Source organism: Ceratotherium simum, chromosome 36, assembly GCF_057802395.1.
Source record: "Ceratotherium simum simum isolate JZ-2026a chromosome 36, ASM5780239v1, whole genome shotgun sequence".
NCBI classification, from domain to species: Eukaryota; Metazoa; Chordata; class Mammalia; order Perissodactyla; family Rhinocerotidae; genus Ceratotherium; species Ceratotherium simum.
Genome location: NC_141935.1, coordinates 23,344,688 through 23,371,253, shown reverse-complemented (window position 1 = coordinate 23,371,253; position 26,566 = coordinate 23,344,688). Strand labels below are relative to the sequence as shown.

The 26,566-nt window shown below is 37.6% G+C and overlaps 1 protein-coding gene across 9 annotated transcripts in view; it reads left to right on the top strand.

The window, feature by feature from the left end:
• ENAH (ENAH actin regulator) overlaps window positions 1-26,566 on the top strand; it is a 148,275-nt gene that overhangs the window by 22,786 nt on the left and 98,923 nt on the right. The gene's annotated exons all lie outside the window — the stretch shown is intronic.

Sequence of the window (26,566 nt, the reverse complement as noted above, 5' to 3'; positions counted from 1 at the left end):
TAGCTTAAGAAGGACCCTTGTATAGCTTACATCATCAGAGTGAGAGCTGCTGGAGCCAGGGCAGCTCTAGGACCTCAGTGTTGAGAATTAGAGCTAGCCATTTTGGTTCACTAGGACTCTCTCTCTCTCTCTCATCTTTGCTTGGCTTTATTTGTTGTCCCTACAGTCTTTGTTCATATGGTTTTCCCATTCTTCCAGCTTTTGTAAATTGAAGTCAAAGAATGTTTCCTGTAATATTCAGGTAGAAAAATCGTGGATTAGACTGGTAACCAGCCCTGGTTGGGTCATTGTCCCTTCTTCTCCAGTGGGCCGTGGGGTACTGTAATGAGCACCAATGGGTGGTGGGGAATGAACAGTCTCCTAAAGTGAGAGAAAGAATGCTGGCAACAGTATCCCTTGTAATATTCAACTAAGAATGACAAAAGCAAAGTTAAGTTATATATAAAAAATACAGGAAATGTGTCTGAAAGGTGAAGTCTTATGATGGAAGAAATTGGAGATTAATATTTTAGTGATCTGTTAGATTTACAGGACAGGATTCTAGAGCTTGTTAAGAACTGTAACTTGCAATACGCCTTTCCTTTACAATAATAAAAGAAAGCTGGGGTTCAACTTTATCCTAAGAAAGTTTTTACAGAAAATTGGTAAGACAACATCTTGTTTCTTGTAAATTCTCTGAGAAATTTAAAAAAAATCGCTTCTGTCTACTAAATATTGCTTTAGGTAAGCCAAGAAAACTAGAATTGGAGGTGAGAATTATTTAGAAAATCAATTTTTTCTGTATTTTACATTTACTTAGTCTTGTTTTAAGTGATTGCTTGTGCTTTAGTTTTTAAAACTAAACATTCATCTCCTAACTAGGGATTTCATATCTTTTGACTCTTGGAATGAAACCTCGTTTTTAAATTAAGACTATTGCTCAGCTCTTACCTGTCCTCCTTTCAGGAATGGATTGTGTATGAGAGTAGGGATACTGGAATTCCACGCCTGAGTGTTCTGTGTCCACATTGTTGACCAGAGTCCTCCACCATCAGATATCAGACTAAGGGAGGAGCCACTTGACATCCCCCAGGTCAGGGGGCGCTTACTCCTTAGCTTTCCCCCTTATTTGGTGATGCAGTGCTGGACGCACCATGTAAGATCGTGGCCTGGGAAGACTCGACCCTGTGACAGGTGTCACAAGTATCAGGATCCCAGGGTATTTCCTCTTCGGGTGACCTTAATCTTGGTTTCTTCATCCCCTGTAGTTAAAATGTTGAGGAAAACAGAGCATCCTTTCATTGTCTAGGACAGATTGTCTAACCTCCACTAAATTACAAAGCTTTTTTAACATTTAAAGTTTCTGTATTTTCCAAGACATTTGTTAATGGAAGTATCGTTGTACTTTGGATTTACAGGTTAAATTATAGGTTTTTGATTGCTGATAAAAAAACTTGTTGGGCCAGCCCCATGGCTTAGCGGTTAAGTACGCGAGCTCCGCTACCGGCGGCCCGGGTTCGGATCCTGGGCGCGCACCAACGCACCGCTTCTCCGGCCATGCTGAGGCCGCGTCCCACATACAGCAACTAGAAGGATGTGCAACTATGACATACAGCTATCTACTGGGGTTTTGGGGAAAAAAAGGAGGAGGATTGGCAATAGATGTTAGCTCAGAGCTGGTCTTCCTCAGCAAAAAGAGGAAGATTAGCATGGATGTTAGCTCAGGGCTGATCTTCCTCACAAAACAAAACAAAACAAAACTTGTTAGTTATTTTCTTTCCTTTCTCAGTTACCAGATTAATAATACAGGTGTTTTTCAGAAAAGCTAACCAACACAAAAAAGTTAACCTCCAGTCTGAGAGCTGTTGGGGAAGTATTTTAATCATGTTAAGCAAAACAAAGAAAAACTGGGAAAAATAGTTTAGAAAACAAATAAAGGGACTAATTTACTTTGCTAATTACAAATACAAATACAAAGATAAAATACAAAAAAAACTAGGGCAACAGAATGTAAAAGCTAAGAGCAAGAAGAAAATATCCCTAAAAGACAAATAGTAAAAAAACCCCTTTCTGTTTTATCTTGTTCTTTTCTCTAAGACTGTTTTTTCAGAGATCTCTTAAATCCATACTAAGAACTCCAGTTTTTGGAAAGTTCTTGACTCCTTTTCTTTTGGATTTTAGTGTAATCCAGAATCTTTTCTGTAGTATAAAAGTTCTTCTACTTCTAAAACCTTAACTTGCAAGTTTTTTTGCTTCAAGTAGAGAAGACTTCTGTAAACTGGGTGTGTGGGATTTCTCTAGAAGTATATCTTCTTTTTTTTTTCCCCTGCTGTTTGTAGTTTCTTCCTTTTAAATTCACCCTTTGAGTGACTTTATGGAGCAAATTACCCTTTGTGGTCCCCCACCCTCCAGCCTTTTCCTATAAGCTATACTTAGATGTCTGAGGCTTGTAGTTATGTCATTCTGCCGTAGTTTCTCAAACATTTCATACAACTTAGACATTTTAACAGCTTCATTGAGGTATAATTTAACATGCAGTAAATGTCACATATTTAAAGTGTACAATTGGACAAGTTTTGACATGTATGTACCCATGAAACCATCACCACAATCAAGTTACTGAACCTATCCATCACCCCCGATTTAAAATGTAATATGTGTGTCAACAAAATTTTGGAATATAGGGAAAAAAAGGGAAGTGACCCATAAACCCTAACACTTAACTTGCATAACCTTTGGTGTCCTTTTTCATTTAACATGGTATCATGAACACTTTTCCCTGTTGTTACGTGGTCTTAATAATAGCACGACTTTTTAAAGAGTTGACCAGTGACATGTTAAAACACCCTCTTTACGCATCTAACATGATAGTACACAGAATGTTTCTTGGTGGTGGTAGAACAGATTTTCAGCTGCTTTTGAAGTAAGAGATGGGAAGAAGGCAGCAAGGAGAGAATAAGACAGCATAAGTGGTTCTGGATGGTTCCCTCTCTTCTGAAGCAAATACTCCTCTCTCCAAGGGTTGGGAGAGGGACAGGTATGCCACTGAGAGCTTGTACATTTTAGTTAAGTGAAACTGAAGCTGTGGGTGAGGTACATGGTAAATGAGGGTGCCTGGGTGGGGTATATTCAGTTGTTCAAGTCCCATGTAGCATATGGGAAAAGTTTGAATTTGAAATATTTAATTTAGGAAAAACCAATGAAGAATTTGGTAGGTCGAGTGACAAGATCCTCATAGTGTATGTGTAATATAATCTCAATGATTGATTCAAGAGGTAAGTTTATTTATTTTTTACATAGGCACATTTCTTTCTTTTTTCCCAGCTTTATTGAGATATTGCTGACATGTATGGAAGTTTAAGGTGTGCAACGTGATGATTTGCTACATGTATATATTGCAAAATTATTACCACAATAAGTAATCCCCTCACATAAGTACCTTTTTTTTTTTTTTTTTTTTTTGGTGGTGAGATCATTTAAGATCTGTTCTCTTAACAGTATGTATGTAATACTGTTAAATAGTCACCATGCTATACATTAGATGCCCAGAACTTATTCATTTTATGGCTGGAAGTTTGTACCCTTTGACCAACATCTCCCATTTCCCCCACTCCACAGCCCCTGGCAATCACCGTTCTACTGTCTATTTCTATGAGTTCAGCTTTTTTAGATTCTACATATTAAGTGAGAAGATTCAGTATATTTGTCTTTCTCTATCTGACTTATTTCACTTAGCACAATGCCAAAGAGATAATGCTCATGGCCACACTGAGTGGGTCAGAAGTGTGATAAGTCTGATGAGAATGGTTACTAGGACAAGTTTCGATAATTGGTAGGAATATGAAGAAATTGTTTGGGAAGATTTTTTTGTGGGTAAAGTAACATTAATATAGTAATGACTCCAGTATGGTGAGATGAATGACGGTGAGGTGTGAAGGATTACACCAGTTGTTACACCAGTGTTCTGGAATTTGGTAATAGGATGATAGCGTTGTCACTCTCCAAAAGGAGATTTTAGGCAAGCTGAAATGGGGCAAGGATTTTCTAGAGATTTGTTTTAATTCGGGACACATTTTATTGTTAGATAGTAAGAGACTGTGCAAAGAAGTGGATTTTCGAATATTAGAGAGGATTCTCTCCCCCATTAAGGAGCTTATGATCTGTTGGTTTAAACCGAACATACTTTTAGAAAATTAGATAGGGCTGATAGAAGTAGTTGGGCAGAGGCTGAGGCTGCAGATCGGTAACTGTGAAAACAAGAATGAACCAGGCATCCTACATTGTGTGGAAAAGTGGTGGGCTTTTAGTAGAGGCCTGGGGCTTTTTTGGTGGTTAGGAGAGAAACCAGTAATGGTCACGTTGAAAAAGCTTTCAGAGATACTAGATCACATCACAGCTTAATTTCAGATAGTCCCAGCTTTTGAAATCGGTTGTTTGTTAGGAGCTCGGCACATGCCTTTCTGTGGAAACTGTGGTCTTATGAGGGCTGATTAGGTCCTCAAGCCTCAGGCCATTTAATGCTTCGTGTGCTTGAGGTATGTGTTACACTGTTATGTTAAGCTGTATGAAATGTGCTGGTTCTGGAGGTCAGAAACCATCAGATATTGGCAATTTAATATGGCTCAACCCAGTACATTTAATTATCACTGGACATTTTTTTTATTGATGTTTTAATAGTTTATAACATTGTGAAATTTTGGGTTGTACATTTTTGTTTGTCCATATATGTGTCTCCCTTCACCCCTGTGCCCACCCCCCACCCCCACTGCCCCTGGTAACCACCATACAGTTTTCTCTGTCCATGTGTTGGTTTATATTCCACATATGAGTGAGATCATACAGTGTTTGTCTTTCTCTTTCTGGCTTATTTCGCTTAACATAATACCCTCCAGGCCCATCCATGTTGTTGCAAATGGGACGATTTTGTCTTTTTTTATGGCTGAGTAGTATTCCATTGCATATCTATACCACATTTTCTTGATCCAGTTGTCAGTTGAGGGACACTTAGGTTGCTTCCACTTCTTGACTTTAGTGAATAATGCTGCAATGAACATAGGGGTGCATAAGCCTCTTTGGATTGTTGATTTCAGGTTTGTTGGATAGATTCCCAGTAGTGGGATAGCTGGATCATAGGGTATTTCTATTTTTAATTCTTTGAGGAATCTCCGTACTGTTTTCCATAGAGGCTGCACCAATTTGCATTCCCACCAGCTGTGTATGAGGGTTCCTGTTTCTCCACATCCTCTTCAACATTTGTTGTTTTTTGTCTTAGTGATTATAGCCATTCTGACGGGCGTGAGGTCATATCTTAGTGTTGTTTTGATTTGCATTTCTCTGATGATTAGTGATGTTGAACATCTTTTCATGTGCCTATTGGCCATCTGTATATCTTCCTTGGAGAAGTGTCTGTTCATTTCCTCTGCCCATTTTTTGATTGGGTTGTTTGTTTTTTTGTTGTTCAGTTGTGTGAGTTCTTTATATATTATGGAGATTAACGTCTTGTCAGATATATGTTTTGCAAATATTTTCTCCCAGCTGGAATCACTGGACATTTTTGATGTCTATAATTTGTTTATTTGACAAACACTAGGTCTACAAAATTGACCTGGTAGACGTGTCTGTCTTTTTTTTTTTTTTTTTTGCTGAGGAAGATTAGCCCTGAGCTAACATCTGTTGCCAATCTTACTCTTTTTTTTTGCTTGAGGAAGATTCACTCTGAGCTAACATCTGTGCCAATCTTCCTCTATTTTGTACGTGGCTCGCTGCGACAGCGTGGCCACCGACAAGTGGTGTAGGTCCACGCCCAGGAACTGAACCCAGGCCACCAAAGTGGAGTGTGCCGAACTTAAGCACTAGGCCACAGGGCCGGCCCTTAGACATGTCTTAAAAACATTTCTCTGGGACCATCCATTCAAAGTTTCAAATTTTGATGCCCAAGACTGAAGATTCCCCCTTCCCCTTGATGTTCCTCCCTCATCTGCTTTGGGAACAGGGATTCTCCTTAGTCTCAAGGTTCTGATGGGTCTTCTCTCTAACAGTCATGCTCCCTTTTCTGTCCCCAAAATAAGACTTAGGGAGTGGGAGGGGAAGAGAGGCAAGAGGGGAGTGTTTTAGGGTGGTGTTCTTCAAACTGGGGGTTTCTAACAGCATTTATCAAAATTGAAAGAATAGTAGAAAATATCAGAATGCATTGCACATGCTGATGGCAAATATTGTTCCATGAAACTTTCAGTTCTGTGTGTGTGTGTGCGTGTGTATGTACTGGGTTGTAGTATGTACAGGGTATTTATCACCAGCCAAAAATTTGATAAATGCTGTTTTGCAAGATGAATTGGTGTGGGTTGGGCATCTCGGGGATTCAGAGTATGCCACTGTAGGGGTCCTGGGACTTCCTTCCCCTTCTGCCTTTCTACTGGGGGCCAGAATGATAGGCCTTCTCTCCTTTCGCTGGTACCCCCAAGCTCCGCTAAGCTCACATCTCTCCTTTACCTGCTATGTAATGAAATATCATCTGGCACAAAGGCAGAATCATCTGGCACAAAGGCAGAATCCTTTGGTTTTTTTTTTAAAGGGGCTTCCTGGTAGTTGCTGGGATAAAGGTAGTAAACAGAAAGCCTAAGGCACAGAGGCTCCTTTCTCGTTTTTCATTTCAGTGTTGTAAGTAGAACATAAAACTTCCTAAGTTGAGTTTTTGTACAGAAATCACTGGGGATTCATCTGAGATTTCAGAGAAAACAAGATAGTAGGCACTCAGTAAATATCTGTGGACTGAATGAATGAATGGAGAGAGTCCTGAGCACTTGTCTAGGACAGTGAACTACTCACTGGTGAATGATGACAGCAGGAATAGAGAGGTGATTATCTCCTCTTATTTCTGTGCTCTTGGAAGGAGAGTGATAAGGAGAAAGGCATCCCACAGTGGCACCTGCTTGATTAAAAGCAGTCCCTGTGGCCTGGTTTTGTATCTGGATGGCCATTCTCTTTTAGGAGAGATGGGTAAGCCATTCATGCACAGAGCTGTTGGTGGTTTCAGTTTTTAGGGGTATTGGCTCATGAGTCACCGTTTCTTTCTCCCCAGTTACAGGGAAAGTTGATTGTTGGGAAGGCTGATTGCTTTCAGGGAGCTGTCATTTTCCTCCTGGGGGATGTTTGGATAAGGATGTTTGGATAAGGACTACTTTGGCAGGACAACAGCTGCTCCACAATCTGTTTGGGGATTAGGTGCAAGTTGGTGTGTCGTTGAAATCTGCCTCCTGGTTCCTGAAATTATGTTCCGTTGCCTCAAGGATAAAATGTTTTCCTGCTCAATCCAGTTACATTCACTTAGTTTTGGCTGGTAATGTTTCTAACTGATAACCTTTCTCTTTAAGGCAGCTTCCTTGAAAGAGCATTTGATAGCTACTGTGAGCGAATTAAAAATGTTGCTTCTGCCTTCCTTTAGCTTTGGCTCAGAATTTAATCACAAGTTAGTGGTAGCAGAATGTTTGAGTTAAAAAGTTAGCTGTATATTATCTAGCTGTATATTATCTAACTGTTTTGGTAATGGTAGAGACTGAAGATGCCTTCTGATTGCTTGGATGGCAGTATCAAACAACATTTATCCATACTGCGTGGTGGAATTTAAGTTCTAATAACCTTTAGAAGCATTAGTAGTAGAGTGTACTTAGCTGGTTGAATCCTAAGCTTGCTAGTGGGTTGGGGTTGCATACATGGGTCTGTATCTGACCAGTTCTGATGGTACTAGTTATGTCAAGAGTTTGCAGAAGAGACTGAATTAATTGCCAGCCTGTGACCATTGCCCACTTAACACTGTTCTGTTAAGATCTTTCTCATGATCTGAGTGAATACTTATTTAATAGTACAGAAGTAAGAACCTGCAGTGGGTGCTTTTAATTTGGGTGTATGCTGACCTTTATATATCAGATTATGTGTCTCAGTCCTGAGCCAGGATCTTAACAACCGCAATCTCTATTTAGGCTTTGCCTTCAAGCTGTCAGTCAGTAAGCTAGAAGGTCTTTTGTTTTATCTGGAAGGGTTTTTGTGGTATCTCTGAGCCTGGAAGGGTAAGGTACAAGGATTTGGAGGTACATTTGCATATTTAGTTTGGTGGTATCTTTGTGAGTACAATTTAAATTCACTTTTAGAGTTGATGGCACAGTCGTCAGTGGACTGGTAAACGTCTCTGACTATAGAATGACAGATGCAAATGTCCTTTTCTTTCTGATGTCTGAGGTTGCATTTGTTGGCCTGAGCTCAGCGGATTTTCAGCATTAAGCTGGGCGTCTTCAAACCTTGGTTTAGTGGATGGGCTCAGTTTTCTAATCACTAGTAGCAACTTGACAGTAAATTTTGAATGCTTGTATTTTATTGGAGTCTGGAATTATCCCCTCCAAAGGGTGGTATCACTTGATTCTTGAAATCTCAACTAGCTCTTCTCTTCAGAAAAGGATATTTTTCTCTTAAATTTTTACATATGAATACACTGTAAATATCGTTGTAAATACTATATACAGTTACGTTCTTGTGAAACTGTATTTCAGCTATAGATCAACAGAAGAGTAAATGTAGTTAGGCTGCTTTTCTAGTATATTTTAATTTGAAATTCTCTTATATAGAACTAAAATTAAATTTATTTAATTTTTTCCTCAGTATTACTTAATATTGGCATACTGTCTCCAGTGAGTTCTGAGATAATTCTCAAGCCTGAGATGTGACTCTGTTAACATATTACTCAAAGGGTTTGTGTGTGTGGGGAAGTGCATTGGGTGGTAGAATGGAGGCATGGTTTGTGGTGGGGGAAATGTTATTAGGTACCTTATGGAAGCAGAAATTTGAGACAGGTCTCTAAGCTTCTGAAAATAGATAAGCTATGCTATAAAGTGTACTGGAGCATTATCCTTTCTTAGGAGGGATTTATAATTAGTGATTTTTGTTGTTATGACTGAAAACCAGACCCTTGCCTTTGTCCTTAGGGAATACCCAGCAAAGTTCTATATTTTCTTTGGCTTGATAAGCGATATTTGCCCATTGAAGTAGTTTTATATTTAAAATAGCATTAAACATATAAAAATAGATGTGCTTATTATAGAAAATTGACAAAGTATGGAAATGAAGGAACAAGCTAATCAGTCAACTGATATTCGTCAATTAACTTCACTCATTGTTGCCAGGCACAGTTCTCTGGCCTGGAGGTATGTGGATAAACCAGGTCAGCGTCTCTGCTCTGGCGCCCACGTTCTAGTAAGGGATGGAGGAGAGAGATGTACCAATAAATCAGTAAGTCAGGTATTCTCAGGTTGCGATAAATGCAAAGAAAAAGATAAGTGTGCCGTGGGAAAGGGTGGGGGAGGGGGTGCCCCAAGGCCTGACTTGATTGGCATGGGTAGGGAAGGCCCTTCTGAGCGCCAAAGTTTGAATTGACCTGAAAGATGAGGAGGCAGTCGTGTGGAGATGAGGAGGAAGAGCGTTCCACATAGAAGATGCAGCGGGTCCAAAGGCTCTGAGGTGAGGACGAGCTTGCCTTGTCCAAAGGGGCAGAAAGCAGAAAGAAAATACAAGTGTCCATAGCAAACCCACCGTAAACATACTTTGAGTCTTTTTTTGGTGTATAGTTTGGCTTGTGTGTATAGAATTTGTATTCTGCTTTTGTCACATTTGCTTCATAATATAAATATTTCCCCGTTTCACAATGAATGTCTTTAGTATCCATTTTTAGTTTTGGCATAATTAATTTTGTAATTGTATCATGATTTACCTATCCATTCCCTGATAGTTTGGCATTGAGATTTTTTTTCTTTCTTTTTTTTTTTTTTTGGCTATTATAAATGTTACAATGAGCATTTTTGGATCTAAAGCGTTTTTGTTTTTTAAGGTTAGTTCTCAGAAGGAGAAATACGAACTAGGGCAAAGATACAAATATTATTTATTGCGAAAACATCTTGCAAAATGGATTGTTTTTAGTTTATGTTCCAATTACCAGTGTATGAAGAGTGCTTACTGTATCCTGGCCTGCATTATTATCTTTGCTTTGAAAACTTGTTTTTATTGTGGTAAAGTACATATAACATAAAATTTACCACGGTAACCCTTTTAAAGTGTGCAATTCAGTGGCATTAAGTACTTTCACCGTGTTGTGTAACTATTACCACTATTTAGTTCCAGCACTTTTTCATCTCCCTGTGCCCATTAAGCAGTCACTTCGCATTCCCTCCTCCCCCCAACCCCTGCTAACCACTAATCTGCTTTCTGTCTCTATGGATTTGCCTATTCTGGGCATTTCCTGTAAATGGAATCATAGAATATGTGGCCTTTTGTGTGTGGCTTCTTTTATTTAGCTAAGGTTTCAAGGTTCATCCATGTCGTAGCAAGTGTTAGTACTTCATTCCTTTTTATTCCATTGTTTGTTATGTGTTTGGATATACCACATTTTGATTATCTGTTCATTTGTAGATGGACATTTGGGTTGTTTCTGTCTTTTGACCATTGTGAATAGAGCTGCTGTGAACATTTATGCACAGGTATTTGTGTGAGTGCCTGGTTTCATTTTCTTTGGGTGTTTACGTAGGAGTGGAATTGCTGAGTCATGTGGTAATTCTTCTTTCTTTTGTTTTTTTTTGTGGTGAGGAAGATTGGCCCTGAGCTAACACCTGTGCCTGTCTTCCTCTATTTTGTATATGGGACGCTGCCACAGCATGGCTTGATGAGCGGGGTGTAGGTCCGTGCCCGGGATCTGAACCTGTGAACCCGGGACCGCCGAAGCACAGCTCGTGAACTTCACCACCACGCACGCCACTGGGCTGGCCCCTCATATAGTAATTCTGTGTTTAACTTACTGAGGACCTGCCAGATTATTTTCCACAGCTGCTCCATTGTACATTCCTACCAGCCCTGGATGAAGGTTCCGGTTTCTCCACACCCTCTGCCGGTGCTTATTTTTGTGTTTCGTGAGTGAAGTAGTATCACTCACAAAAGTGATACTTCTGCAGTTATTTTTGTGAGTGGTTTTTGATTTGCATTTCCCTAATAACTAATGATGCTCAGCATCTTTTCATGTGCTTGTTGGCAGTTTATTATCTTTTTTCTACTTGAAATTTTTATTGAAGTATAACATGTATAACAGGTATAGAAAAGTACCCCTATCATAAGTGTTCAACTCAGTTTTCACAAACTCAGTAGAACCATGTAATCAGCACCCGGATCAAGAAACAGAGCCCAGCCCCCCTCACGCCCTCTTACAGTCACGATCTCTCCCCAGACGGTAACCACTTCTGACTCATAACCTCATAGATGTGTTTTGCCTGTTTCTGTACTTACATATGTAAATAGAATCACGTAGTATGTATTCCGTAACAGGCTTCTCTGGCTTAATACTAGGTTTGTCCCGTTCATCCATTTCTTTTTTTTTTTAAAGATTTTATTTATTTATTTTTTCCCCCCAAAGCCCCAGTAGATAGTTGTATGTCATAGCTGCACATCCTTCTAGTTGCTGTATGTGGGACACGGCCTCAGGATGGACGGAGAGGTGGGGCCTCGGTGCGCGCCCGGGATCCGAACCCGGGCCACCAGCATCGGAGCGCCTGCACTTAACCACCAAGCCACGGGGCCGGCCCCCGTTCATCCATTTCATTAATTTTATTCTATTGTATGAAATGCTAGTTTGTTTATGTAGTCTACTGTTGGTGAATATTTGCATTGTGTGTAGTTTTGGGATATTATAATATCATGAACATTCTAGTGTTTTTTTTCTTGAGTATGTGTGTGGGGGTAAAATTCAGCTTTTGTAGTGGTTATACTAGCTTCAGTTTCAGTATTAGTTTTACAGTGTTGTCATTGGTGTATTTCCTATACTTTGTTGGTTGGCTTTTTTTTCTTTTAATTATAGTTCTTTTTTGCATATAGAGAAGTTTTAAGTAGTAAGTTTTTTCATTTCTTTGCTTACTTTTAAGTTTAGAAAATGCTCCATCTGGAGTTTTGAAATTGGAAGTTAGCTCTCTGAGATAATCTTGGTATGAAGTTGAACACTAATGAAATGTAAGCACACTTTAAAAAAATGAGAATGTTTTCTGACCTGGGGACCTGGTATTGTTTTGTTTTCTTATTAGATTTTAAGAGTGTCCTCCAGTGTCTTTATAGTAATTATAAAAATCACAAATTTATTTTTAATCCTACAGTGAGGCCTAAGTGACTTGTTGGGGCAGGAATCAATATTACTTTAATTCTTTGGTCTTTGAGCTCTACTGATGTTCTACTCCTTGAATTACTTTCATTTAAAATTACAAAATAATGCATATATGTTATTCAAAATTTGAAAAATACAAAAAGCTTACATAAAGTTAAAGTGCAGTCATGTGTTGCTTAACATTGGGGATACGTTCTGAGAAATGTGTTGTCAGGAGATTTCGTTGTTGTGCGAACATCATAGAGTGTGCTTAGACAAACCTAGATGGTACAGCCTATTACACAGCTAGGCTCTATGGTACTAATCTTACGGGACCACCGTCGTGATGCATCATATGTTGATGGAAATGTTCTTACCTGGTGCATGACTGTAATACCACTACTCCAGAAAAAACACTTTTGGTGTGTATACTTCCTGTTTGTTTTTTTATGCAGTATTGGTTTTATATTAAGTGTAATGTTCTTTAATGTGATTTCCGCCTTAATAATGTACTGTGAATATTTTGCTCTGTAATTAAATATTATTCTAAAGCATGATTTTAAAAAATAAAAGCATGATTTTAAAATTTAATTTTGATCAAAGTGATACATAGTTTATAAAGTCAAATAGTTCTACAAGGCTTAGAATTAAAAAAAAAAAAGTCCCCAGCCCTATTCCTTTCCCTTCTAGAATCCAACTCTCCAGAGGAACCATTGTCACCTTTTACTTGTTTCTTCTGCAGTTTTTTGGTATTCTCAGATAACGTGCTTAAACCAACATTTCTTGATTGGCTCATTAGAATTTATCTCTTGATTTCCCAGTGTGGAAGATAGCTGTGCAGTTTTTTAACATTGCCTCCCTCCCCACAGTGTGTACTTTCCATCTTCTAGGTATGGTTATATGACAAATTTTGGTTAACCAAGTTTGCATTATTATGATTACATAAATAGTATCTTTATCTGAGGCACGTTGTATACTGTGCATTTCCTTTTGAAATGACTTTCGATAAAATAAAAAGATTTAATGAATCTTTATGTTCATTTACTTAGTTTTCCATGCATTCATCACTTATTCAGCTCCAAACTCTCCTACTGATGTTTAACTTTCCTTTCAAAAGTCAAACACATCAGGTAATCTTTCAGTGTCTTTTAATTTTTTTCTTGGATTTGTTTTTTTTGCTGAGGAAGATTGGCCCTGAGCTAACATCTGTGCCAGTCTTCCTCTATTTTCTGTGTGGGACGCTGCCACAGCATGCCTTGATGAGTGGTGTGTAGGTCCACGGCTGGGATCTGAACCTGCTAACCCCGGTGTGCCGAAGCAGAGTGTGCAAACTTAACCACTATGCCACCAGGCCGGCCCCTCTTGGATTCCTTTAACCTTCTGTTCCAGTTTGGACTGGTTGCTTTCCTGGCCAGTTTCTTGTAGTAGAATTTTCATCATCATTATGGGAATTGTCTTTGCTTTTTTTCTGTGTTGCTTGTAGCTCCCTAATAAACGAAGCATGTGAAGCAAATTCTTTTAGACCTACGGTTTTTAAGAATATCTTTATTAGAGCTTCCTCTGATTGATAATTTGGCTGTGGTTAGAAGTCAAGGCTGGAAATTATTTTTCCTCAGAATTTTGAACGCACTGCTCTAGTGTCTTCTAGTTTCCAATGATGCCGCTAAAAATCTGATGTCATTTTGATTCCCAGTTCTTTGTAAGAAACCTGTTTTTTCTTTCTGGGAGCCTTTAGGATCTTCTCTTTGTTCTTGGTGCTCTGAAACTTTATAGTGATGTGTCTTAGTGTGACTCTGTAAAAAAAATTCATTGTGCTAGGCTCTTGATGGACCCTTTTAATCTAGAAACATATGCTTTCAATGCTAAGAAATTAATCATTTCCTTGGTAATGGACTCCAAAAAGAAAGAACTCCTGTTATGGGGTTTTTGGGCCTTCTGAACCAATTCTTATATTGTCTTCTTTTTCCATCTTGGTGGTGGTGGTTTTTCTTTATGTTCCAACTCAACTGTTGCATTGGATTTAAAATTTTTACTTTTTTTTAATTTCAAAAGTTTTTGTTTTATGAATGTTCCTTTTAATAACATTCTTGTTTCACCAGTGAATATCTTTTTTTTTCTTTGAGGGTATTAATCACATATAGTTTGAAATTTTTTTCTCTACCCCATGTTATCTGTTTCAGTTTTGTTTTTAAAAATTTTTTCCCCCTGTTTTGCTTCTTAACTTTCAAGTTAAAGGATTTCACAAATATTTGAAGATCCTTGGCTGTCTATTCAGATTTAAGTGTGAGATTTTCTTTCCTTTTAAAGCAATTTGGAAGGTGTATTTTCATGGGCAAAGCTTATGGAGTGGTGTTTCTCTTTGAAGGGTGAACTGGTGGATCAGGTTTTCTTTCTGAGACCTTCACCTGTCAGTGACCGTGTAGGTCTTTTTCTTTCAGGCATTTTGTTTTCCATAGAGGGATTTTCCTGCCTAAGAGAATAAGCATGACTGCCAAGCTTCTGTGGCTGAGTTGGGGAAGAGGAGGGTAGTTGGTGGTGGGTAGTTGCCATTCAGTATTTAGACTTGCACTTAATTCCATTATACCTCCCCTCAGAAAGGCCTTTGTGTGCAGTCCAACTAGTGTAAACTTTCCAGAGTGAAGGGTTCAGTGTCTGGTTGGGTTGCTTGGGTTATGGGATCTGGGAGTTTGATGAATGGCTCCTTATATAGTATTTCAACTAGTTCTTCTTAGCCTACCCCACTCCTCATTCTTGAACCTTTCTAGGCTTTCTTCCTGGTACCCACCCTCAGCAACTCCACTAGGCGGTTTCCGTTTTCTTCAGCTTGCTACACTAATCCATCTCCTTTCCAGCTTCCAAAATTGTGCTGACATCTTTAGTCTCTTCTGTTTTTTTTGTTTGTTTGTGGTCTCTGCCTTTAAAAAAATTATTTGTTATTTAGCGTTGGACTTGTAAGAAACACTGCTACTCCCTTCTGCCAAGGAAGGAGTGAGCGGTGGTGGGGAGGCCTGCGCAGGTCTTTGTGCTTGGTGCTGTCAGCTGCATTGTTTGGGCTCTTAGTGTGTGCTTCGTATTTTATTGGTTAAGTATAGGAAGGGCTGGTTTTGTGATTGGTTAGGTTATTAAAGTTTACTTATTTTGAATGGACTACCAGTGCTTTTCAACTAATTTGTTAAAATATGGTATTCTAGTAGGTTACATTTAGGTATATTTTTTAAGTGATCTAATATTGCATTAAAACCATTTGTAAAAAATTCTCTTTTGGTGCTTTATGACTAATCTATCTAAAATGAGCATGTTCTTTAATACAGGTGGGTTGTGAGGTTTAGGTTTTTAAGATGTTGAATATTTTTAGAGTAGGATTATTGTATTAGTTTGCTAGGGCTGCCAGAACAAAATATCAGTCTGGGTTGCTTAAACAACAGAAATATATTTTCTCACAATTGTGAAGGCTAGAAGTCCAAGATCAAGGTGTGGGCAGGGTTGGTTTCTTCTGAGGTCTCTCTCTTTGGCTTGCAGATGGCCACCTTCTCGCTGAGTCCTCACATGGTTTTCCCTTTGTCTGTGTTCTAATCTCTTTTGTTATAAGGACACCAGTCATTGGATTAGGGCCCACGTATATGACCTCATTTTACCTTAATTACCTCTTTAAAGATCCTATCTCCACATATAGTCAACATTCCGAGGTACTAGTGGTTAGGATTTAAACATATGAATTTGAGGAGGGGCACAGTTCAGCCCTTAACAAGTATTTTCATGATCTCTTATGCTTTGCAAGCAGTATTATTTCTAATACACTTGAAAAAAGGAACGTATTGGTGTGACCTAGTGGAAATATTATGGGGTTTGTAGTCAGATATATAGGTTTGGTTTGAATCTTAGCCTTACCTCTTAATAGTTCCCTAAAGTATTTGACTTTTCTGAGACTTGCTCCCAAATCTATGAACTGAGAGGAACAGTACGTCACAGATTGTAAGAAGTTCAAGACTGTGAATTAAAAGTGTCTAACGTGGAGTTGACTCTCAGATATTCTCTTCTTATTGGTCTTTCTTTTTTCCTAAGATAGTGTGTTTTGTACCCCTTTTTTCTCCTATTTAATATCAAAAAAGTCAACTTCAAATATAGATACGTATTGTAAAAATGACTGTATGCTTTTCTATTCACAAGTGATTGAGTGTTGGCAGTTTCATAAGGTTTAACCTAAAAATGTGTTTACCCAGTCAGTCCCTTGTTGGATTTCCCACCATCACAAGTAGTTACTGGTTTAACATCCTTATACATAAATTATACCTACATAATACACTTCCTTATTTCCTTAAGTGAAACCTACAGAAATGTAATCCATATCAGTGGATATCTACATTTCAAACACTTTTGATGCATAAGGACTGTACCCTTCAAAATACTTCTACCATTTCACTTTTATCAGTAAGATAGGACGGTGCCTTTTCCCACTCTGACGTTATCACAGTTGAAAAGGATCTCTTGTTGTAACTTCTGTTTCTTTGCCATAGGGAGCTTTTCATACCTTTGTCAGCCTTCTGTGAATGTGTTGTGAATTGTTCATTTTTATATTGGGGTGTTTGTGTTTTTCTTACTGATTTTAAAGATCTCTTTTCCTTTGTTTCTAGATCTGTCTTGTTTAAAAGTTGAAAACTCTGTTACTGGTTTCCCATTTGTTAATTAAACTAAAAAGAGTAGAACCTTTCATTTCATGGATGAAGAAGCTGGAACCAAAAAGACCAAACGCATACACACTTGGTGGTTATAAGGGAAGGATGGATTCTGGGCTCAGATTGCTCAAATTTGAATCCTGATTTTATGGCTTAGTACCTTTATTTCTTAGGCAAGCTCTTTAACTAAGCCTCAGTTTCTTCATCTGCAAGATAGAAATAACAACAGTACCAGTTTCGCATGATTATGGCAAGAATTAAATGAGAAAATGAGACAGTGATTGTAAAGCTCCTATTCAGTGCATGTCCATGGTTAGTACCATTGAAGGTTAGCTGGCAGCGATAAGATTCGTCAATGGCTGTGGGAGTAGAATTCCTGGTTCCGTGCTCATTGTTTTTTGGCATTCCCAACTGTTTCACTAGAAACCTCATCAGCATTTAATAGAAAGCAAGTATTTATTTTAAATAGTATTTACCATTTTTCATTTCAAGACAGAGTATGTGTTCCCAGCTAATTGTAATTAGTCTTGAAACGGTTTCTTGAATACATCTCTTTAGTTGCTTTTGTTTTTCTAATTATGTGATGATAGTTTAAAAACAGTGTAGGATATAATACACCATATTTAGGAGGGACTGCTATTGTACAGCAGCAGTGGCTTTAGTAGAGATCAGTAACTGACCCATGTTTATGACAGCACTTGAGTTTTACTTTGTACCTGGTTACGTTACAACACAAGCACACACTCGCACACCCCTTCTGCACGCCCTCGATGTATCTTGTTTGTTGGGAAAGTTAGAGGTTGCAGATTATAAGAACTGTTTGACCAAAAGGCTAGTTTTAACTGTTAGGTCTTGCTTGGTTAAATACTAAGAAAAATTGATGACTTTTTTTTTTGTTTTTTTGCAATAACATTTCAAAGCTAGATCTTTGTATCCAGTCTGTTTTTAAATTAGACACTAATACATGCAGCACTTGGTTAGCCGTCATTACTCGTACTTTTTGTGGTATATCAGGACTGTTTAACGGGCAGTTGTAGCACTTTGTTTTACATGTTTCAAATTTGTTTTGTCGTGTTCTTATTGTCTTTTCAAAGTAATATGCTATTTTTTTTAGATTTTTAATTTGGTATTGCCTATTTGCGTTTCAGAGGTTAACAAGCAACTTGATTGTTCTAGGTTCTTGTTTCTGGAAATGTTTTTCTGTTGTGCAGATTTTCTTTTGTAAGCCCTGTGAGAAATCAACACTATATGCTGACATCATCTGCGTTGTGTATAATCTGTTTAACCTTCACAGCTTCACGGTGATGTCTAATTAATGTTGACTGAAGTGCTTGCGGCCGTACTGTCATCTTTTCTCTTAGGGCTTACCTAAACAATCTGAATTATGCTTATTTTCAAATCTTGTTTTTTCCCCATTTACAAATATTTGTTAATTTTCTGTGATATTGAGCTGCTTGAAAAAGGAGAATTTCTGCTGTTTGGTCTTTTACATCTGTTATTAATATATTCTAGTATTTTATGTTAAGATATATCATTTTTAGACTTTGATACTTATTTCTAGTGGATAAGTCACTCAGTATGTAGTTCCCCTTTGTTTAATAGCCATTTGGTGCATATTTCCCACCTACTTAATACTCCCCTTTATATTAAGCCCTTATTCTCCCCTTTATCTCTGTTTGCCCATTCTCCCTCAGATCATTGACAGTATCCAAAGAAACAAGAGAGAGTAGTAACTTCACTGGCCAAAAAATGGTGAGGAGTCTGGGTTTGAATTATTCCTGGAATACCCCCTAAGAGTTTGGTTTTTTCAAAAGGCTAGAGACAGGAATTCTGATTTTATGTCTGCCACTAAAAATAGCTTATGTAAGTTTCTGAGTTTATTTAGTGGAATGACAGTGTTACTATTTTACTCATAATGTCTACTGTTACTGAAGATTTTTTGGCATATGAGCTTTTGTTTATTAGACATTTCTAGCAGAAATTAACAGTACTCACAAAAAGTTTTACATTGTATTATAGTTGAATAAATAAGATTTAGAATAAGATTGACCCCTTAAAACCTGATATTTGAAAGGCTATTAGGTCGTATTTTCATTTGTTTTATATAACACATTTCTGATTTCACCATGATCTTTTTTTCTTTACAATCCTAAGCGATCAACAATTTTTATTTTGACCATTTACACCCATAGCCGTATGCTACTTAAGTTTGTGAAGTTTTATGTAAAATGATTTCAGTTTTACGATTTTGTATGTTGGGTGATGCTCTGATATTTAAAACTTTACATTTGGTAAATACTAATGTTTTCCTTAATGTACTTTTTCACAATCCTTCTGATTGATACTGCCTAAGTGTTGTCTTTGAAACTAAACGTGACTCGAAGCACTCGGGTAGACAGAGCAGGCCTGTAATGAATGCCTCTCTGTACATTTTGGGGCTGTGGTAGAATAAACATCGCAATTCCTTTCCTTTTTGAAACTGAACCTTGATACTGGTGTCCCATTTAAAGACCAACAGAATCGCAGTTTGGAGAAAGAGAAAAGCAAAGTTATATTTGAAGGCATACTTTTTCCAGTTTTCTCTGACTAATTTAATTTAGAGTATTAATGTATATAAAAATAATTTTGACTTCTGTGTAGCCTATAGTAGAAATATAATGATGTACATCTGAAATTTATGTTATAAACCAATGTTACCTCAGTTAAAAAAATAAAGAAAAATATAATAATTTTATAGGAGCTGCAAACAACCGTATCTTACTTTATTTCAGGGGTTATTCTTTTAGTAATTCACTAGCTTTTAAACATATACCTTGAACCCTGATAAAGAGATATATATATATGTAGTTCAAAAAAGTTCTTCAGAAGTTTCAAAAAGTTCCACATGTAATTTTAAATGTTTGTTTTGTTAAATTATTTGTTTTTACTTAGTGAAAATGACTGTTTTAAGGTGCAGTCTTCATTTTGGATGGTGAAGAGCCATTGATTAAAGAATCCATTTTTTTTTTTTTTGCTATTAATCTATGGTGCCCTTTTATCCTTTATTAAGTTACTATTTAATTTTGTGTGACATGGAGAAGTAAGTTCTCATGAGTTCTACTTGGCCATTTGTTTTTGTGCTTATCCCTTGCTGTTCTTAATATTGTGGCTGTAATTTGTAGTATGTCAACATCTGATCATGCAAGTTTATTCTTTTTAAGGTTGATTTAGCTTTAAGGTTGATTTATTTTTGCATAAACATTTTGGAGGTGGGGTGGGTTCACTATTTATTTAGGCAGCCTCGGTCACGTTCATCTGGATGGACGTGTGTCCTTGGCACCTATGATGCAGTGCTGGTGGAGCATTTCCGTGGCACGTACTGGTCCATGAACTGGCTGGCGTGGTTCTGCATGTCCAGGGTGCGTCTGGTGCCACTAGGCTGAGTGCGAGCGCAGGAAGCTGCTTAAACGTGTTAGGTTAAGTTGATTGAGTTCCTTAAAGAATCCAACTACAGTTTGAGATTGCATTAAATTTATAGATTAATTCTGGTGGAGAAGTGCTGTTCTAATATTTGTGGATTGTATTGGTTCTTTTAGGTAGATGATGACGTCATCAGCAACACTGCCGGTTTCATTTCTTCGTTCTAAGTGTTACACTCTTTTTTCTTTTGTCACAGTGTTGGCCTGGGACTCTAGCGCTGGGCTGGACCATGGTAACATCCTTCTTTGACTCAAGGGAAATGTGCCTGAAGTTTCTCTATATTATATTTGTTGGAGGGTTTTGGTGTACATATATAACCTTTGCCAAATTAAGAAACTCGCTTCTCTCCCTGGTTTGCTAAGATTAAAAAAAAAAAAAAAACAAATTAAATAGATGCCGATCTCTTCTAGTTTTTCTCTTTCTATTGAGATAATCATATGTTCTTTCTTTCAGCCTTTAATATGGACAATTTTTTTTTTCAAGTATACTTTTGGATTTGGTTAGTCAATACTTTATTGAAGATTTTTTTTTTATACCTACTTTTAAGTGAATTAGCCTATAACTTCATCGTGTCATCTGGTTTTAGAATAAAGATTACACTAGCCTGATAAAATGAGCTAGGCAGCTTTTGCTCTTTTTTTACTTTTTGAAACAACTTGTTTAAGATAAGAATAAACTGTTTCTTAAAAGCTTTATAAAATTTACCTATTAAAAAAAAGTCTCAGCCAGGAGAGTTGTTTTGGGGAGAGAAGCATTGCCATTTCAGTTTCTTTAATCTTTTGATCTCTTTTTCAATCTGTTTTTCCTTCAATCTATTCCAATTCTCTATATTTTCTTGTGATAATTTTGACATTTCATCTAGATTACACATTCGTCAGTGTTTAGTTAAAATTCCCTTGTTAGGAAAAAATCTGGTTACTTCTTTGTCTTTTTCCTTATCAGACTTACTAGAGTTTTATCTGGGTTATTGATATTTGCCAAGAAGCAACTTTTGGTTTGTTAATCTTCTAACTGTTCCTTTGGTCTCGATTTTCGTTGATTTCTGCCCTTGTCTTTGTTATGTCTTTTTTATTTCTTTGGCTTTTCTCTGTTGGTTTTTAAATTTTAAACCTTTTCTATTTTCTGATAAATGTGTTTAAAGCTATATATTTTCCTCCCAAGTTCTGCCTTTGCTCTAACATATATTTTCTAAGTGTTTCTTAGTTTTTATTGATTTCTTTTTTAACCTAAGAGTTATTTAATTATACTTTTTCTTTGATTTCCAAATTTGGGAATTTTTTGAATTGTTACTTTGTTATTGGTTTCTAATTTTATTGCATTATTATCAGAACATAATCTGTAAATAGATTCTGGAATTTAATGAGGCTTCCTTTATGCCTAATATATGGTTTACTTATATAAGTGTTTCAGATATGCTAGAAAAAAATGTGTATTTTCTCTTCCATTGGGGCGGAGTCTGGGTCAGAGTTCTGTGTATTTCTAATTTGTGGTTTCTAATTGTATTTTCAGGACTTCAATATTTTTGCTTATATTTTGTCTGCTTGATCTATCAGTTTTGAACAGAGTAGATTAAATTAAGGATAATTGTTGATTTTTTCCCTACAGTTCTGTTAGCTGTTAGATATATTTTGAGGCATATTGTTTAGAGTGAATTTATTTATGGTGGATAGATCTTATTCTCCGGTCATTTTTATCAGTATATAACCTTTTCTTTATATATCTTTAAATTCCTTTTAAATTTTTTATTTATTTATTTTTCCCCCAAAGCCCCAGGAGATAGTTGTATGTCATAGCTGCACATCCTTCTAGTTGCTGTATGTGGGACGCGGCCTCAGCATGGCCGGAGAAGTGGTGCGTCGGTGCGCGCCCGGGATCCGAACCCAGGCCGCCAGCAGCAGAGCGCACGCACTGAACTGCTAAGCCACAGGGCCGGCCCTAAATTCCTTTTAATTTGCTTTTTTGGGAAAAATTTCAAACCTTTAAGAAAGTTACAAGAATATTACAAAGAAAATTAATGTACTCTTCGTGTGGATTCACCAATTGTTAATATTTTTCATATTTGCTTTCTTATTAATTTTTATTTGTGTGTTTGGTGCACTATTTGAGAGTTGCACACAACACTTTACCCTCAAATGTGAACAACATGGGCACTCTCCTACATAATCACAGAACACTTAGTTATCATATCATAAATATTTAACAGTGGTACCATGTTATTATCTCATATACTGTACACCTAGATTTTCTTAAATTTCCCAATAGTGTTCTTTTCTTTTTTTTGTGAGAAGGTCAGCCCTGTGCTGATCTCTCTCTTTTTTTTTTTTCTGAGGAAGACTGGCCCTGGGCTAACATCCGTGCCCGTCTTCCTCCACTTCATATGGGACACTGCCGCAGCATGGCTTGCGAGGCAGTACATTGGTGCGTGCCCGGGATCCGAACCGGCGAACCCCGGGCAGCCGCAGCGGAGCTTAACCGCTCTGCCACTGGGCCGGCCCCCCAGTAATGTTCTTTATTGCTCTTCTTCCCCTACCTCCATTCATCAGTTACATTTAATCGTCCTATCTCTTCAGTCTCCTTTAATCTAGATTCTAGAACAGTTCTTCAGCCTTTTTTTTTCTTTCTTGACATTGCCATTTTGAGAAGGCCAAGCCAGTTGCTTTGTAAAATATCCGTTATTTTGGATATTTTGGATTGTTCTGCATGAATAGATTCAGGTTAAACGTTTTTTTTTTTTGATGAGGAAGATTGTCTCTGAGCTAACATCTGTGCCAGTCTTCCTCTATTTTTGTGTGTGGGTTGCTGCCACAGCATGGCTGACGAGTGGTGTAGGTCCACGCCTGGGACCTGAACCCACCAACCCTGGGCCACTGAAGCAGAGTGTGTGAACCCAACCACTATGCCCCGGGGCCGGCCCCAAAGGCTAACGTTTTGAGGCAGGAGTATTACACAGTGATGTCATGTTCTTCTCAGTCTGTCATCTGGAGGCCCATCATGGCAGTTTTCCCTGATACTGCGATGTTAAGTTTGATCATTTTGTTAAGATGCTGTCCACCAGATCTCTCCATTATGAAGGCCTCCATGTCTGTAATTCATAAGTGGTCTGTGGAGTGATACTTTGAGACTGAATGAATATCCAACAACTTCTAACCCAGTGTTTAGCGTCCATTGATTTTTGCTTGAATCAAATATTATAGTAGTTTAAAGTAGTGACTTTTCTCTTTCTGTTGTTCTGTTAACTGCCATTCTTCTATAGTTTTGCCTTACTCTATACTTTATTGGGTATTAAGGTTGCTCTTTCAGCTTTCTTTTGTCTTTTATATCTTCTACCATCCTTTTATTTTCTTGTCCCTCCTTGATCCCTTCCTGCTTTTCACTGGATAGATGGAATTTTCTTCACTTGGTTTAAAAGTTATGCATTCTTTTTGTGTGTGTATTTAGCCATTTGCTCTTAACTTAAAACATATATATGTTTATTTACTTTTGTTAGTTTTAAAAATTTACCATTGTCTGTATCTTCTCTAATAAGACAAGGACTTTATTACACTTGTATGTTCTTGGGAGAGGTCTCCCCCTGTGCAATCAAGTTGATATTATCTAGGATTTTTAGTTTTCTTTAACTTATGGATATACTTTCTGTATTTCCTTTTTTTTTTTTCCTGTTTTCCTTTTTCTTATTCCCTCTCTTCCTCCTTCTCTCCCTTCATTCCTTCCTCTCACTTTGTTTCTTATTCTTTTTACTCTTATGTAGGGTTCTCTCTTTTAGAAGTCAGCAGGATGTTGTATAATTTACTTTAGATTATCTTTCCATGATTAAAGTAATAATTAAAAATAAAATTTTGAGACTTATAGTATAGGAATACTCTTGTAAGTGGAACAACTTAATTCTCTTTAACTTTTCTACGAAAACTTTTTACTATGAGATGTTGGTGAATTAAACACTGTGTGAAGGGGCTTTTGGTCCAGCTGGGTGCTTTTAGGTAGGTTCCTTCAGTTCTTTGCAGCTGTGTCCTTATCTGTAAAAACGAATTAAGAATACCGACCTTGCAGAGGTTTTGTGAAGATTGAGGTCCTATAGAAGCATATAACCAAATAATAAATAATTGTAAAAAACCTTAAGCAGAGGGAAACTCTTAAAATGCCACTGATTAAAAAGATTTAAATAAAAAGTTGGGTTGGCTTCAGGTCTAGAGCTCAGTAGAATATGATCTTAGAATATGCCTAGTAGACCTTTTGCATTATCTACTAATATTTTGTGCAGTTTTAGTATAGCTGTGTGTGTGTGTATATATATATATATAAAATTCAGATGACACGTTAGGTTTCATTGTCACATCTCTTAATATTGAACAGTTCCTCAGTCTTTATTAACCACTGACCTTTTTGGTGAGCAAAGATTATTTATTTTGTGTAATGTCCTCCAGTTTGAGTTGTATTTTGTTTCAGTATTAACCTCATTCCAAGGCACTACCATCATTAAAAAACACGGAGTTTCTATGGGTAATGATTTAACTTAGTTTTATTGTTTAAATTGTTAGCCATCACCACTGACAGAATACTTGTTTCTTGGCAGAACAGAAACGTAACTGACTGGTTACTTTGGGCGTATGGCCCACATGTAGGAATGGTGTCCATCTAGTATTTGACTGGAGAGCTTTCGTAGTCTTTTTCAAGAGTGTAGGAGAAAGGAGGGGAGAGGTGAGAAGGGAGTTGAATGGAGTCTTCTAGACCTCTCATCAGAAGGACAGAAACAATGCAACCGACAGCTGTGGCCACTTGTTCATTGATTTACCATTTTTATCTTACTGGTCAGAGGTTTTATTTTTGTTTTCATTTGAACATCTAGAGAAAGACTGAAGTATTAAGGTGGCAGCTGTGTGTGAAGAACAGCCTAACCAACTGCAAGATAAACAGCAATTTTTAACCGTTTGCTGCCCAGGTTGCATCCGAATCATTTGATTATGGTGTTTTTCTTCTGTGGGTTTTTTTTGTTTGCTTTTTTCTTTTTTTGTGAGGAAGATTGGTCCTGAGCTAACATCTGCCGATCCTCCTCTTTTTGCCCAGGAAGACTGGCCCTGGGCTAACATCTGTGCCCATCTTCCTCCACTTTATATGGGACGCCGCCATAGCATGGCTTGCCAAGCAGTGCGTTGGTGCGTGCCCGGGATCCGAACCGGCCACCTTGGGCCGCCGCAGTGGAGTACGCGCACTTAACCGCTTGCACTACCGGGCCGGCCCTCTTCTGTGGCTTTTGAAATGAAGTGGCTGTCTGTAAGATCAAGTTTTCAACTATATTCCTAGACCAAATAAGTAAAATTTCCTACAAGCTGTTAGAACTGATTTAGAGCAATATACATAGGCTAAATCACTCCTTTCAGGCTTAATAATTGGAGAATATTTGTAGTCTGTTTTTGTTGTTTTGCATAATTTAAGTGCTATTTGATGAATATAAACAGTTAAACTTTTTGAAAAAATGCTTTTTGAAGCCAGTCCACCCCACCCCCCTCTTCCTGAGTCGGAAGCTGTATAGCTTCCCTAAGGCTATATGTGGTTCTCCTAGTTTTGTAATATGGCTTGGGTAATTTCAGGAACCCTTTTATTTTAGAGGTCAGGAAATTGAAGACCCGAGAGGGCTGAACTCACCTTGAGCCCTCTGGACTCTGCTGATCAAGCGCCAGGTCTGACTGGTGGAGGGATCAGTCGGCTGGGTTTGCCTGGTGGGCTTAGCCTAAGGAAAATATAAGTCCCTATTGTGGTTGTGACCAAGGGGAGAAGAGTGTCTGAAAATTGAGTTTTTCAATGAGGAGTATTTTGTGTTAGACATAGCTGTCTGTCTTACTAGCAGTGGGACTTTGGGGACAGAGTATTAAAAGATAGCATGAGCCTTTTGCTGCTAAGTGGCTTATGAGGTCAGTCAGGGAAAGATAAAATAAGCCAGCTTCAGAAAACTCTTTCTCGATTAAAGTGGTGGGAAGGGGTAGAATTATGTCAACATATTGAGAAAACTGTGGTTTCTAAATTTTTAGCCAAGAAGAATATCCTTTTTAGTAGGGAAATAATAATAAAAAGAATACTTTACTACAGTTGCCCCCATTACATATCTTGAGGAAAAAAGAGGGCACTTCTAAAATTAAAATGCAACCCGTAAACATTTTTATTTTTAATGAATTGGATTACTCATCATTTTGAATGTTGCCTTCTGCTAAATTACTCCTTTAACTTGAATTGAGTTGACTATATTTTGTTCAGTCATATTCTTAAATGTTAGATGAAACTCATTTAATGTTTTGAACTTTATATT